The sequence below is a fragment of the Pocillopora verrucosa genome, chromosome 11 (assembly GCF_036669915.1).
Source record: "Pocillopora verrucosa isolate sample1 chromosome 11, ASM3666991v2, whole genome shotgun sequence".
NCBI lineage: Eukaryota > Metazoa > Cnidaria > Anthozoa > Scleractinia > Pocilloporidae > Pocillopora > Pocillopora verrucosa.
In genome coordinates this window covers 1,645,606-1,654,676 of record NC_089322.1, presented here as the reverse complement: position 1 = coordinate 1,654,676, position 9,071 = coordinate 1,645,606, and positions in this window count along the sequence as shown.

Genomic DNA, 9,071 nt, shown 5'->3' with positions numbered 1-9,071 from the left:
CTTTGCCATTCATTCATCAACCTGACCGAGTGGCGCTAAAGGCGAGTGACGTATAAGTAGCTGATTGGATATATCAACACACGTGAAAAAATACGTTATTTTTTCACGTGTGTTGTTACGGCTTTTCTCAGGGCCGGAAATCCTTGTATGACACCGCAGTTTATGTGATAAAATTATTTATATGCAACTTAAATTAAAAACTTTAAGCCCAATTATGACGGATTTACAAATTAAGGTGTGGTCAGATTGAGGCGCTAGGCCTGCTGTACTAATTGATACTCCTCATCACATTCTACAGGTTCTACACGTTTTTGATTGTGTACACCTTCTACTTGTACAGGTTTTACACGTACCACTTTTAACGTTCTACCGTATTTTTTTGATTGGGTGAACCTGTTACTTTCTAGATGCTTCTTTTAAAAAGTGCAAACGTGCTACTTTTACACGCTCTACATCTTTTCCACCTTTTACAATTTGTACACGTTCTATCATGATTTTTATTGTATCCTTATCCTAATCAATATGGTATTTCTAGCAATTGTTATTTTCGTCGCCACTGTTTCCAAAAGAGAACTTTACTGTCGTTTCGTTCCACAAAGATCTAGAGTACTTTATAAGAACCCCTCAATAAGGGGGCATAGTCTTCTATATGTCTGAACTCATAAATCGTACCATGAAATCTTGCATTTGTAAGTATTTCGCTTTTTACACTTAGCCGTGGTGCCTGTTGGGGCGAGATAAGACACTTGTTTAAGACAATTTTTTACTAGGGTAATGTATGAGATAGACACTAGGAAATTGGGAACGCTCACCAAGATAACCATTACTTGTGGGGAGTGGAAAAAGAGGCAAACTTTCCACGAATTTCACAGAAATCCCCGGCAAGATCCACGTAAACTTGTCATCTACATTCTGTTATTTACATTCTTGACGAATTGCATCTTCCACTGCTAACTGTTGCACCTTTTCCATTCCTAGCTCCATTTGTTCTTTCTTACATTCGTGCAACTATTTGGGTCAAAATTAAAGCGAACCATATTTTCGGTTTTGGTTAACATTCAAGACAAGAATTCGAAGGGGGATATTCTGGGTTCTGAAAGCTGCATTACTAAAAAAAAGAATGGGCAAATACCCCAATATCGCCAATAATGTACTCAGTACAAACAACATAGAAATAGCAATTAAGAATTTGTAAATATTCAAGCGTTCTGGACTCAAAAGTTTTCGGATACGACGTTAAGACTTTAAATTTCAGATTCAAAATCATAGGAGACACGACCAAAGAGAAGAGGTTTTATTTCGGATTTTTTTCTCCTTGTGTGTAAACGGCGAAACGAATCCGGAACAATTTCGACTAGTGTAAATCTAGTTTCAGCTGGGTAATTTTCGAATTTGGTCTGTTTCCGAAAGAATCGGAAACTGGAGATGGCTCGGAATACATTGGAAGACTTGGAAGATAATATTTGATACCGCCCAAAATACTGAAATACTGCAAGACAAATTGTCCACTATTGGCGCAATATCGCAAACCCCAGTGTCCTCCTATGCATATGTATTACGCTATCCCTACACTTCTAACTAAAACGTAGCATTTTGTGGTCTAGGCTAAAAGCGGAGCTCTTGTTAGTTTATTTTCTAGCCCCTCATTATAATAAAGACTGTAATAAAACTCTTCAGCACTGGCTGTGGAAGAGTTTCTTTAAGGGGATTAAGAGACCCGTCCGGGGGATGGGGAGGGAAGGGAAGAATTGGCGAGGTCTGGAACCTGAGGACGACGTTATCACAACTTGCGATAAAACGCACGCTAATCAGCGCTATCTTCAAGCAGCTGAGGACCTTGTTGTTGTTCGTGATGTTTTGAGTAGATTTTCGAAGATAGAGAATCTTTTCTTCCTCAGAGGAAGTGTGCGATGTCAGCATCAGTTAAAGTTATATTCTTTTGAGCGTGACTGATAATTTTGGTTTGGGAAAATGAGCCAAAATTGAAAGAAACGACGGTAAACTACTTCGAGTTTAGACATCATCGGTCGGTTGAAGAGTATGCATGTGATAGCGGTGAACTAGTCAATCAAGACGCCAGAATCGTATGGGCTTCTCTTATATCTCCTCTTGAAGTTGCCAGGTATGACTGCTTGCCCCACCATTTTTCCCCTAACGTTTCAACCTCCTCTCTCTCGTGTAAAAATTTAAAAGAAAAGTCATTTTCAACAAGTGTTTGAAGCTGTGATTTCTTAAAACGTTTCCTCTTTTGGCTATTATCGTTTCGTTATTGTCCTCTGGCTGGAAATACACGGCGTCTTTTTGAGATTCTTTCTGTTATTTGATTCGGTAACCTCTGCTGTAACTACTTATAGTGTAGGTTTCTTTAAGCCAACTACTCATGATCTTAACAACTCTAGCTAATGAAGTACGAAATTTGTCTAGCATGTTTCTTACGCTGCAAAAGTTTGCTTTAAAAGAAGACAAGCTAGAGCTAAAATTTCACGATCAAAACTTGACGACGAAGAGAGACTTATGGTTCGATCATGAAGACATATGTGGAAAACCTGAGATAATACCTGGATTTCATTTTTGCATCACAGCAATCAATTCCAAACGTCAATCAAGTTTTCTCTTTAGTTTTAAAGTTGAGTTGATGTTGTTATTGGCTATATTAAATGGGTTGAAAAGTTTTTAATGGTATTTTCTCATGTTTGCAAATAATAGAAACATAATGAAGCATGATGTGGATAACTTTAATCTCAACCAGTTTGAATGTAGAATCCGAAATCTAATAAACTTAATAGCGAATAGGAAAAAGCTCAACGTGCTTTTCCTGCTTCTGTCATTCTAAATATCACAAATCGATCATGCCACCACTTCAGTGTGAAGATGTTTTCCTTTTTAATTATTCTGTGATCGTTTCTTTTACCATAGGGTAAATTTTACAGTTTCCCTCATTTCACTGTCTACTGTTCATCTGTTAGCTTTCCTAACAATCTTAACTATTGTTGCTAACAAATGCGAGGAAGATGTAAAATGTGTACAGTTATTAAAACTTTAATTCTTGAGAGTAAATAGTATCTAATTTCTCCTTTCAATATCAATCCTAAATGAAGCATAATAAGGTCATAAGAATAAAGGAAATGATGATCAACTGAAGAACTTCTTAATTGTTAAACCAATTCTCCTTGCCAGCCCATCAGGAGATGTATAAAGAACAATATAGAGAACATGGATACTGATGTTAGGGTGTAAAGGGTTAGTATGTAACATACTCCGGTAAAGTTTCTTATGTACAATGAACTTTCAAACTCATTGAAATTAAGTTGACTTCATGATTCAGATTTTAGTTTAAGAAATGTGTAATATCTCTTTACGTGGATGAAAAGAGAATACTGTTCGTGGATTTTAAAATAGAAAATGCAAAAAACTTAAAAATGATAGCATTCAAGTTCTTCGTGGCAAATGTCAGAGACTTTTGTGTAACGAGAGATTACATAAGTCCGGCTTTTAACAGCTAGGACTACTGGATAGCCGCTAAACGTCCCAAAGCTATGGCTGCTTTTCGTCGCGCTTTCCCACAAGCGGAATGGGACGCTCTCACTACTACTATCGACGCGCAAATCGCTGAGGAGGACAAATAAAATCCTGCACAATGGCTCATCAAGCTCTCTGAACACTATCTTGGCGGGGAGCCGATAATGCAAAGTACACACCATTTCCTCGGTATCCTGAAACAAGAGCTAGGAATGTCTATACAAGCATGGCATACTCTTGTGCGTGTGGAATACAAAAAATGCAACTTCCCTTCAGTAGCAGATGACAGATTGCAGAGAGACATTTTTGTTATTGGCCTAAATGATTCTTTCCAACGCTTTCGCAGTGGCATCATCTCTCGTTAAGACTTAATTTTGAGGCGAGCATTCAAACTGACTGCCATCACCCAGCAACACCTGGAAGAAGCTGCCAGCCTCTCCCAAACGGCTCAGATTCCAGGCTGACTCTGGTTTCTCCTGCAACACTATACATGTCACCGACCTCAACAAGCTCTCCCTGGTACGAGTGGATCTGTCCTCTGTCCGTCTCCTTGACTACTCAAAGTCAGTCATCCCAACCTCGGGGTAAACCACATTACAGTGCACTCGCCGTGGGAAATCATACAAGATTGTAGTCCAAATAATCACTGCGGAGCACAATTATGCCCCCCTCTTAGGATTGGCTGACAGCATCTGCATTGGCATTTTCCATTATGACGTGGACACTGCTAATCACCTGGAGTCTACTCAAACGTCTTCTCCTTCTCTTGTTGGCTTAGCCTCAGATAACATCAAACTTGCAGATCTAGAATTGTTTGAGGGTTTAGGCAAACTGAGTGAACCCTTTTCGATCAACCTCAATCCCGATGTGAAGCCCATCCAAGTACCTCCCAACCGTTATGCTGCACCTAAACTACCTATTATCAAGGGGGCCTTGGATAAACTTATTCAAACTGGTCAGTTGGTTCGAGTAAATGAACCAACTGCCTGGATCTCTAATATGGTTGTTCGTGAGCGTCCTGCATCTGCTACTAGCTACTGAGGAGAACATTTACCGGTTCTACCAAGCGAAGATTTTTTCTGTGTTTGATATCAGGGACGCGTTTCAAACCAATGAGCTAACAGAGGAATCTTCTCGGATGACCACCATGCACACCCCATAGGGTCGTTACCGTTGGACGCGCCTCCCATTTGGTATTAGTTCAGCCAAATGGGAGGTCACAGTTGACTATTACGGCGACTTTTATGAAATTGACAAACTCCCAACTATCCAATCTTCAGCTGTCATCCAAATCACTAAACAACATTTTGTCCGACACGGAATTCCACACACTCTCATAGCCGACAGTGGTGCTCAGTTTACCTCTGATTTATCTAAGACATTTGCCGAGAAGAACCAATTTAACCACTTTACAACTTCCCCATACTGGTCTCAGTCAAATGGACGAGCTGAACTGCTGTCAAATTAGCAAAACACATCCTGCTCATAGCTGACGATGTGGACTTAGCTTCATTATCCATCCGCAACACCCCACCTGCAAGACATACCTTCTCACCTGCTCAGCGATTATTTGGCAGCTCACCCCACAGCGATCTTCCTCGACCTGCTGCCTCTTTGGAACCTTCTACTTCCCCACGTGACACTGTGGTGGCTGATCATGGCCATCGTAAACTGAAACAAAAGAATGCGTATGATAAACATACAAGCGCCCCTCTTTCTGCCCTGCCTCCAGGAAATTACGTGTATGCAAAGCCACCGCTTACAACAAGTAAGGCCTGGATCCCGAGAAAAATGGTTGGTCACGCCGGTCCTCGATCCTACCTCATTGATACTGGCAAAAGCCGAATCAGTCGAAACCGTGTTCAAGTTCAGCTAGCCCCTCCCCGAAGTGACTCAAGTAACTCTTCGTTTTACAGCCGGGCTGAACGAACTCTTCGCGACCAACTACTACTCAATTAATTAACGGTTACAACTCCAATATCCCAGACTCCAGCAAGGTCTATGGAAATCCCCCTGTCATCAGCACCAGCTTACATAGAAACTTCACTCTGTTGTGCTATGCTATCACCTACGCCACCTCTGGTATCCCCTGTCCCTCCGTCACCTGGTTTGCCTAAGTCTCAAACAGTTACTCGAAGTGATCGAGTTACTCAACTTCCGGCTCGGTATTCTGATTAACTATGCGATGTATTGCATTTCTTGTTACAGGGGTAGAGTACCCATTTATGTAAACGTACAGCCTATATTGACCTTTAACAGCAGTGACAATACTCTAAGATGGGACCACTGACATTAGAAAATTATTTTCATTGCTGTTAGCTGTAAAGAAGCTTTGTTTAGTTCTGTTGAAAGAAGATAACGTGTTTCCCATCATGCTTTGATGTAAAGCGTTTTCTCCCGTGATCCTTTGTTTTATAGTGCTTCTCCCATGTGAGTCGACTATGTTGCTTCGTGTAATAAACTTTAGTAACGATCTTGACTGCTGTTAACTTACTACAAATATACGATCGTAAAAGCAATTATTTTACTATAGCCTTCCTCCTTCAAGGGTGCCCTCTGTATCAAATATATTAAGTTCAGTACTTCCAGAGTCATAAGTCGGGCTTTTAGGGCTACAGAATAGTGAAATAATCAACGCGTTATGACAGGTCAATTTATCGAGAGGAAATTAAATATATTTTCTAAAATAGCATGGAAAGTTTAAAATCTGCTTCACTTGTGCTACATATACGGATTTATCGTTCTTAATTACTGATGAAATTCCGAGAGTGTGACTCAATTACTTGAAAAGAAAATATCCAAGTAGCTTACAGACATTGTTCACGAATTGTAAACTGATAATGTGTACACAAAACCTCCATAAATTATGGTGCCGATACGAATTTATCGTTCATAATCACTCATAAAATTCCGAGATTGTAAATAGGTTACAGAAACGGACTCTCAAAAACGGCTCTCGAATTAAAAAACTGTACACAACAATTATTTACGCTAACCATGTGCTTATCAGCGTGTTTGTGAGCTCAAATTGCCAAGACCCCGTTTAATTACACGATCACAGCTCAGACGCTTCTTGCAAAATGTGATGACTATCGATTTCAGAGATTGATTCTTCATTTTCCAGCATTAGGAAAAATATCGCATCGCAAGCATCTTCATCATAAACCAAGCAGTAAGTACGCTTGAGAGGAGAGAGAATGGCTCCATGTTTTGTGAGACAATTGAAATTGTTTCCTGAAGTTCATACGAATCGAGTAGAAAGCATGAAAACTTAGCGCTGAAAAGTGCTATGACTAGGCGATGAAGTTTCCTCATTCAGCAGTTGAACTAACTCCATTTTACCCGTGATTTGCTCGCACCACACATTTGCGGTCCATAATAGAATTCTCAGATGTATGACGGGTTTTCACATGACAATAACGTCAAAATCAAATTACCGCGTCAGACTTAATGTAAACCTGGACATCACTGACTCAATCTCATTTAATTTCAATTTTGGGAAAGGCTACCACTTTGTTCTTAGGCAAAAATAACACTCCTTTGACAAATTGCGATTTTTTTAATGAGCAGAGTAAATCCTGCGATAGTTGACTAAAGAAAGAAAGAAAGAGGTAGAAACTTGTTCTCGCCGTTCGCTATTATTTGAAAGCTTTCAAGGGAAAACAAAATCCGAAGGATAAGTTCTTTTCCATAAACACCATGACTGTATAAAACATTCCAAACGAGAGGAAAAGAAATACCTTGAAGAACAAGAACACTTTGAAATGTTATTCGAGCGATGAACCGGCGCGAGGGTTTTTAGGCAATGAAGGCCAAAGTCATTGTTTTACTGACACGTGATTTTAGTTATAAACTGAAGCTAGTGTTAAACGACGATTTTTTAAAAAGGCTTGCATTTTTCTGGGCCTCAGCGTTAGAGAAAACCCAGATAAGACACGACTTACCTCCTCGTCTTCCTCGGATCCTTTTTAGTTCGTTTCTTTTTGTTGATGACCTCTTCTCGGTCTGTTTTCAGGAGCGTCTTTGTATTTCCTTCTGGCGTTGCTCTTCGTTAGATATTTGCCTTTTTATTTATGTCTTTTCTTGTTCTCTTTCGCGTTCCTTTCACCGTATTCTACCTATTGTGGTGTCCTCTCAAACTATCTTGCGCGTTTTTATCGACTCGCTTTACTTCTTTTACTTCTTGTTTTTTTTGGTCCCTTTTTATTGGTCTACATTTATAAAACTGATACATGATGTCTTTAACCCTTTACACCCTAACATCAGTATGTGTATTCTCCGTATTCTTCTTAATGCATTTCCTGATGTGCTGGCAAGGAGAATTTGTTTAACAATCAAGAGGTTCTTCAGTTGATTATCATTTCCTTTATTCTCATGACACTAATGTTTGATTTAGGGATGACATTGAAAGGAGAAATTAGATACTAGTCACTCTCAGGAATTAAAGTGTTAATAACTGTACACATTTTATATGCTCCTTGCACTTGTTGGCAACAATAGTTAAGATTATTAGAAAAGCAAACAGATGAACAGAAGACAGTGAAATGGGGGAAACTGTAAACTTTACCCAATGGTAGAAGAAACGATCGCAGAATACTTAAGAAGGGAAACTTGAATTGTGCTAGCCAGTTTCCTCTATTGCCCTTCATGTTTTTGATCAAATAAAATTTAATCAGTTGTAGGGTTTGCTTACAATGTGTCAAGTCACCAGTGTGGACTTGATTCTTCTCAGACATCAGCTGGTAAAAGATAGATGCTAAAAAATAGATGACTATAAGAAAAAGTACACCTCTTAAACAAAATCGTACTGAAGTGGTGGCATGATTGATTCGTGATATTTAGAATGACAGAAGTAGGAAAAACACATTGAGCTTTTTCCTATTCGCTAGTAAGTTTATTAGATTTCGGAATCTACATTCAAACTGGGTGAGATTGAATTTATCCATATCATGCTTCAAAATTCCCTGGACAAGATAATCTCAGTGCAGAAGTATTTAAAGCAGACCCACAGCTAGCAGCAGACCAACTTCAGCCACTCTTTACAGGCATCTGAGAGGGGAAGAAGTTACCTGAAGATTGGACAGAGGGAGTCATTGTGAAGATTCCGAAGAAAAGTGCCCTCAACAACTGCAACAACTAGCGAGGAATCACCTTACTATCTGTACCCAGTAAGATCCTGGCCAAGATCATCATCTAGCGAATAGCCGACACAGTGGACCAACAACTGAGAAGAGAGTAGGCAGGGTTTTGGAAAGGAAAGAGATGTACATACCAGATCTTCACCTTGCGTAACATCATAGAGCAGTGCACAGAGTGGCGGAGATAACTTTACATTAACTTTTTAGACTTTGAGAAGGCTTTTGACAGTGTGCACCGGGAAAGTCTGTGGCGCATCCTTCGGGCCTATGAGATACCACAGCAGATTATCGACATCATCAAAAGCTTCTACAACAACTTCAAATGCAGAGTAAGCAACAGCGAAACCAGCTTTGAAGTGAAGACTGGCGTCAGACAAGGCTGTACAATGTCGGCAATGCTCTTCAACATGACCA